Source organism: Phaethon lepturus, unplaced genomic scaffold (assembly GCF_000687285.1).
Source record: "Phaethon lepturus isolate BGI_N335 unplaced genomic scaffold, ASM68728v1 Scaffold56463, whole genome shotgun sequence".
Taxonomy (NCBI): Eukaryota; Metazoa; Chordata; class Aves; order Phaethontiformes; family Phaethontidae; genus Phaethon; species Phaethon lepturus.
Genome location: NW_010530930.1, coordinates 2597 through 9245, shown reverse-complemented (window position 1 = coordinate 9245; position 6649 = coordinate 2597). Strand labels below are relative to the sequence as shown.

General features: G+C 40.2%; 1 long non-coding RNA gene across 1 annotated transcript; it reads right to left on the bottom strand.

The window, feature by feature from the left end:
• Positions 1 to 225: 225 nt before the first annotated feature.
• Positions 226 to 6278, bottom strand: LOC104616036. The gene is made up of 4 exons (XR_738010.1): positions 6184 to 6278; positions 4575 to 4656; positions 3946 to 4058; positions 226 to 3263 (listed from the first exon to the last, which is right to left on the bottom strand). It is a non-coding gene; the product is annotated as an uncharacterized LOC104616036 (long non-coding RNA).
• Positions 6279 to 6649: the final 371 nt, after the last annotated feature.

The following is a 6649-nucleotide window of genomic DNA, read 5'->3' as shown; positions in this document are numbered from 1 at the left end:
CTGGCTCAACATGCCTGTGGAAAAGAAACTTAACGGATGCAGTTTCCAGGAAGCTGGCTCTACCTTTGTTAGTGGGCATTACATATTTACAAAACCGTTGTTTTTAAAACCAACTCTTCTTGAGAAGTTAAGATTAATATAAGCTTTTTCAGTGAACATCTAGAGTCATGTATGATAACTTGGTTTTTTGGTGGGTTTTTTGTTTGTTTGTTTGTTTTTAATATGACAGCACAAAACTCTTGATTTCTTTTTATCTAACTCCACAGCATTCTAGGATTCTTTCTATGGAAGGATGATTATGATTACAAAGGTCTTTGCTTGAATCAAGACAAGAGATTTCATTTTAATGCATGAAATAAACGACTTAGTGTGTTACACCGCTCTAACCTGGGACTCTCAGATGGATTAACTAAGCTTCATTTTACAGAGTATGTTGATTTTAAAAGCAGAATAAAAAAACCTTGTGTCTCAGGTTAACACTGTTCTCACCAGCTGGTGTTCAGCTGAGGTTCAGTAGTACCATAGACTCTCTCCCACATTGGCCAAAGGCATAAAAAAAAAACCACTGCAAGGCTAATTTATATTAATCAATAGTATGATCAGAGCAACATTATATAAATACTGGTTTGCTGTTTTTTCTTTCTGTCTGTTGTTTTTCTGGAAAAATGGGAGGAGGCTTTTAATGCACCTCACTTGACACTGCTTCCATGTGAATTCTTAGGATTACTCTAAGCAGAAGTATAACAAATACAAGGCAGAAATCAGAATCCTGAAAATGCACTCAGCATGGTTCTAAAACTTGCTGTCCTTTGCATAAAACAACCGACTTACAAACAGTATTAGGTACTTTATAGTGTGAAAAAGCTTTCTGCAGAGCTGAAATGTCATGTGTGGGGCTGTGAGGAGTTCGTCTTAAGTTTTTAGAGATGTAACCCTTTTATCTTTGTACTGCTGTGACAGCCTAGCCAAAATCCCCCTTTGGTCCACTGAATATTTACTGTCTAGTAACTATGCATTTACTATCTGAATTTAATGATGGGGAATCCTGTGCTATTAATTATTAGAATCCTTCTCCACAGACATAAAAATCTTTTCTATGAGTCTTTTCAGATCAAACCCCAACACACATGCGCACACATACAAATTAAGAAGGAAAAAGAACAGATCAAAAGCTTCCAACACACAATGTTAACCTAATACATGTATCAAGTATAGCTCAACTGACAGTGCAAAGTTTAATTAAGAGATTTCAAAAGGAAAAGATCAAACAATCTGCAAGAATGTAAACTGGTCATTTCATAATGTCTACTGTACATATAGTATCAGCAGATTATTATCCGCTGATGAGTAATACTACCATATTACCTTCAGTGTTCTCTTAGTGTCCATAAGATCATGTTGGAGTTCTCACAGGTAACTCCGTTAGATCGGTTGTTTATATATCTCTGTCCTTTATCTTTTATGCACACTTTTTCTTATACTTTTTATAGTCAATATAATCCCACTTTGCTCAGATTTTAAGACGCCCTATTTATTGATGAATCGCTATGGCAACCCAGTCTAGGGAGCTCATTTTATTTATTCACGTACTATAGTTTACAGGCATCTCTGTTATGTTTATCACTGTTATCAGAGTGCCTGAGTGTATACGTAAGACATCACTGAAGGAGTGGAAACAACATCTTAATACTTTTTTCTGTGTTTCAACTTTAGCAAAAGAAAAAAAATAAATAAATCTAACATTCACTTTTACTACAGGAGTTAAAAAAAAAAAAAGGAAGAAAGAAAAAAAGCCAGAACCAAACTATTGTGGATTTTTTTAAAAATCCAGAATCCAAACTCAGCCATCTTTGCAGACCCTTTTACAAACATCTGGACCCCACAAAAATCATACCTTTGTGAAGAAAGGGAGGGAAGGGAAGAGGGAAGGAATCCTTTTTCTAGCATCACGGAAGAGACTTGCATCTGGCACTAAAACAGGGTCACGGCTTTTAGTTGTTACAGAAAGCAACTTCATGCTAAAATTTTCATCTTTTTTAAATGTATTCTTATGAATAGGGAAAAAAAACCCTGCTAACACCTACTTTTACATACCTAAAATTGCAACACCAAAGGGTGCAAGAGACACAGATACTGTGAATAAAGAAGTAGAATATTCAAGTATATGAGGAGGGCATATCACAAATGGCCACAGAGAAATATATATATATATATCTATAATACTGTATCAAACAGATGGAAAGGATGTGAAACCGGTGGTGTGTACACAAATCTAGCCGCTTAACCAACTTTCTAATCAGACACAAGTCTGTTGGGGTAGAAGTGCTTGCTTTCAACAGCTTTTTCACGTCACTTCCCCAAGCATGGTTCAAATGTTTTCAACTACTGTTTTTAGTTATTAGCTAAATAATTTATTGGCTTTTCAGCTATACACTGACATAATTAACCAGGTCCAAAAAATGTTAATAACTTAATTCAACTTTTGTTCTACTCATTTATACAAAATAACACATTTTTTTTAATTAAACTTGAATTTCTTTATATGCCCTTCCTTCTGGTATGCAGACTGTTAATTTAACCTGTAATAACTTACAATGGGCAACTTTTCTTTTTTTATTTCCCCATCTATCAACAGAACAGTGAAATGAGCAACTTGGGGTATTAACAAGGCTCTTCAGATAGAGGTGGATGGCCTTCAGGCACATGGAAGGTAAAAATGCATTTTATCATATATGGTACTCCATGCAAGACAGAGCAGAGCAACAATAATTGTCCAATGTAACATACTGTACTTGTATACCCACGTAAAGCCAGTGTCTTCCTGTTGTAAATGGAGATCAGGCCAATTTCTGCATCTATTCACTTTTTTTTTTTCTGTTTTTTTTTGTTTTTTTTTTTTTTTTTTAACTGTATGGTAGCTACAAGTCTTGGGATGTGACTTAGTTTTAGACATGGTAAAGAATGAATGTAACACCTGCTCTGAGCCCATTCCTGCCAAGAGCTCATGCCTAAGTATTATTACTTCATACAACGCAAAATGAGCAAATTCATAAGCCCTGCTTAGCAAGGGCTGCTGTGACATCTTCAGCGAGGGTAGCAAGCTGGGGCGATTCAAGCAGGTTGATGCTTCCAGAGGACGAGACGTTGCTGAGTCTGCGTGGCGAAGCCACGCTGGACCTGCCTGGTGACTGCGTGATGATCTCAGCCCCATGATCGACACGGGCTTTAGCATGCTCTCTGAAGTTTAGCTTCTGGCTGTCAATCTGCTCCAGGAAAGCAAAGAATTTAACACATTACATATTCACCAAATTATCTCATTGTAGATCATCATTTGGGTCTCATTTTGCTTACTTTTAAGATATCTTACAAGGACTGAAGAAGCTTCAGTCCTTAGAATAATTGAAACTGAAGATTTTTTTCACCTTGTTTAATATATACTGGCTTACTATGTTACATTCTCTTACTATTTCTGTCTCTGACGGCTGCTTTAAGGAGCAGTACTGTTGTTCCTAGCTGTATGAATTTAATAGACATTTTATGGGCATCGCAATTTGTTTCCAAAATTTGTATTTTCAATGTTTGTGGGAGTGATCTTACTTTCAAGATATTTTCCTCCTCTTTCCCAAAGCACTCCTGATCCTCTGGGATACCCATGCTACAAACTTATTAGTTTATACTTATGCTGTACAACAGTCCCAAACAACGTTTATCTTTAGAGGGAAAGCCAGTGCACAAACTACAGGACGTTTCACTTCAAGCTTAGATGTGGATGTAAGATTGATCATTCAAAGTTCTAAAGGGAGCAAATGGCATGTGAGTGTGCTTGAAGGAGAACAAATAGAAGTTTCCTACTCAAGTCAGAGCCATTGCTGAATTCACAGCTCTAATAATTTCACTCGGCCAGTGGCACAGTGGTAGCCTTTTCTCTGACAGCCGTCCCCTTACCTTGACATTACCACCGCCAGGTACGTGGTGAGCATTTTCCAGTGAACCAACTTTAGCCTGAGCTTTTTCTTTGAAATCCAGTTTCACGCTCTCAATTTTCACACGCCCACCTCCTACACAGAAAAAGGAAATACAGATTAAGAGGCTGGAATGGCTCAGGAGAAAGTCTGACCTGATGCACATGGGTGCACTCACATTACTTCTCTTTTAGTTGAGATCTCATTTTTTTAGAAAAGCACAGAATACCACACTCATATTCAGTAAAATATAAAATCTTCAACACATATTCAAACTGTAAGCTTGCGCTGCAGCCCTACTGATTTTCACAGGATTTAAGCACATGCTTAAGTATTTTGCTGACTTCAGTCTGCATTTCAGTAGCTTATCAAACTGACATTATGCCACAGCAGCATCCTTCTGCATTTTTTTTTAATCTCCTCTCTAAACTAGGTGGTCCCATACCTTTATGTCTTTATGTGTTTAGTTAAGTAAAGAATATTATTTTTATTACCAAAGTGTATTTACTTTCTCTTGGACGAGAAAAGAGAATGGTCTCATCCATGATTTCTCCTTCACATAACAGGATTAGGTCTTTGCTTTGTCCCACATCCCAGAAATTCCTACAATACCTGGCTTGTGGTGGATATTCTTGAGGGAGCCACACTTGGAAGTCACATGACTCAAGTCGATCTTCTTGGTTACGATTTGTACCTGTCAAAAGCAAACACACACACACAAATTACAGGAATGAAAAGAGTCAAATAAATAAAAAGCCAAGCCCTGCAGACGAAGAGCCAAAAGCCTCTACAAGCCACTAGAAAAGGAGAGATGGTTAGTAGAAAACAGATCACGCCACAAAGGAGAAAACACCTGGATTAATACAGCAAGCTTCCTTCCCACCTAGGGAGATGACAGAGCTGGGTTAAGCTTTACTATTAGCAAAATGAAGAAGAGGACAAAGCTTGGGGGTTCTCTCTAAAACGTTCCTGAGCTTCCTCTCAGGGTGCATGCTCCGAAGCCCTGCATGCAGCAGGATGCATCCCGTTTGTTTCTGCTTTTGAATGTGCATCCTGGCAACTAGGATTATTTCGGTGACTTTTTTTTTTTTTTTTCCTCTACCATCTGTTTCATATTTTTGTGCATCTAAATATGGTACGCATTTCAGCTCAATCCATTATGAAGGGTCTGATGAATCTACAAATGTGATTCCTGCAGCTGTACCTGAGCTGGTTGGTGTTCAGCCAGCTGGTGCGGTGGTGCTTGCCAGATAGCAGAGGCATTGCCCTGCTCAGCCAGGCAGCAGCACAGGCACCCTCCCTCCTCCTGCCGCTCTGTGCCCTGCAGCTGGCGGCGTTGCCATCACTGTTCTGAGTCCAGCTTGGGAACAGCCACAGAGCAACACTCCTGCCTTGCTGTGCTCCCAACTAGCTCCCAGATGCGGCCCACAGTCACAGTGACTGCGTTAGCAGGTCTTAAGAAGTTGCAGCCCCTCCAGGCCAGACAGGAGCTCCAGGATGACTGCAATGCCACTGGTTTGCTCACATCACCACCAATGACTTAAGCCAGCACTGGTGGCTGTACTGAATCTGATTGGATCAGACATGCCCACACCATCAGCTCTTCCATCTGATCATTTCCACCAGAGGGGTCAGAGCCACCTTAACCTATTCCAGCAAGACTGCTAGAACTAAGGGGTGCCTGGTCAAACCCTGAGCAACCTCAGTTTGTTATACTGGAATAATGCTGTGGCATTAGCACTCAGCACGCTGGCTGATCACACCCTCTCTCTGAGCTTTCTTTGTCCTTATGCTTTATTTTTCTTCTTCTTCCTCTCGGATTAGCTGAGGAAGGACAAATGCACTGGAAGATGCCCAAGTGTGAGGCTGGAGTCTTACTGTAATCTGGAGGGTCTTTTTGGAAATTACTTTCTGGGGCCATCCCGATGAAAGGCACTGAACCATTTTGGCTCACGCTGGACTTTTACTGTCAGCACCTTAGCAATAACTCTTCTTTTCTCATTTCCTTTTCCTGTCCAAGTTCTGGAAACGTGTTGTGGAGAAAGATCAGGAGGCCTCCACTGCATAGACAGGGCTCACATGACTACCAGACCAGACTCACATGTGAAACAGCAGCGAGAAGGAAAGTAGTGCTCAAAGGAAGGGAGACAGAGGGGTCTGGCTGTGCAAGGTGGGTCACCACAGTGGAGATGCCTGTTCACAGCGTGTCTGTACTACTTACATTTCCTCCCCCTGCAGAATGTTTGATGTTATCTCTGGAACCACACCGGGACTGAATATCACTAAAATCGATCTTCTTGTTTAAAATCCTAACCTAAAAGGAATCGGAGGTAACTTACTATATACCATACACACACTCCACCGGGGTGCAGGACAAAGGGAGCCAGGGTAATTTTTCCTCCTGCTCTGACTCCTGCTTCTGACATTTGTATTGAAATGTAAGAAAGTAAACCACACCAATCTCTACACTTAGTATGTTAATGCAGCATGTAAATGTACAATGCTGGTCTTTTTTATACCTCACAAAGGGGCGTTGAAAGTTCTTATACTGGGTGATATGAAAGGTGTCTTTTCCCTGAAAAGTTCCACAAACTCCTTGCTTGCCTGGACTAGACATAGTCCTTGGACAGCCTGTCCCAGGCTCTCTTGAGTGATGGCCAGTATTTCTGCTGCACTGGCCACAAGGA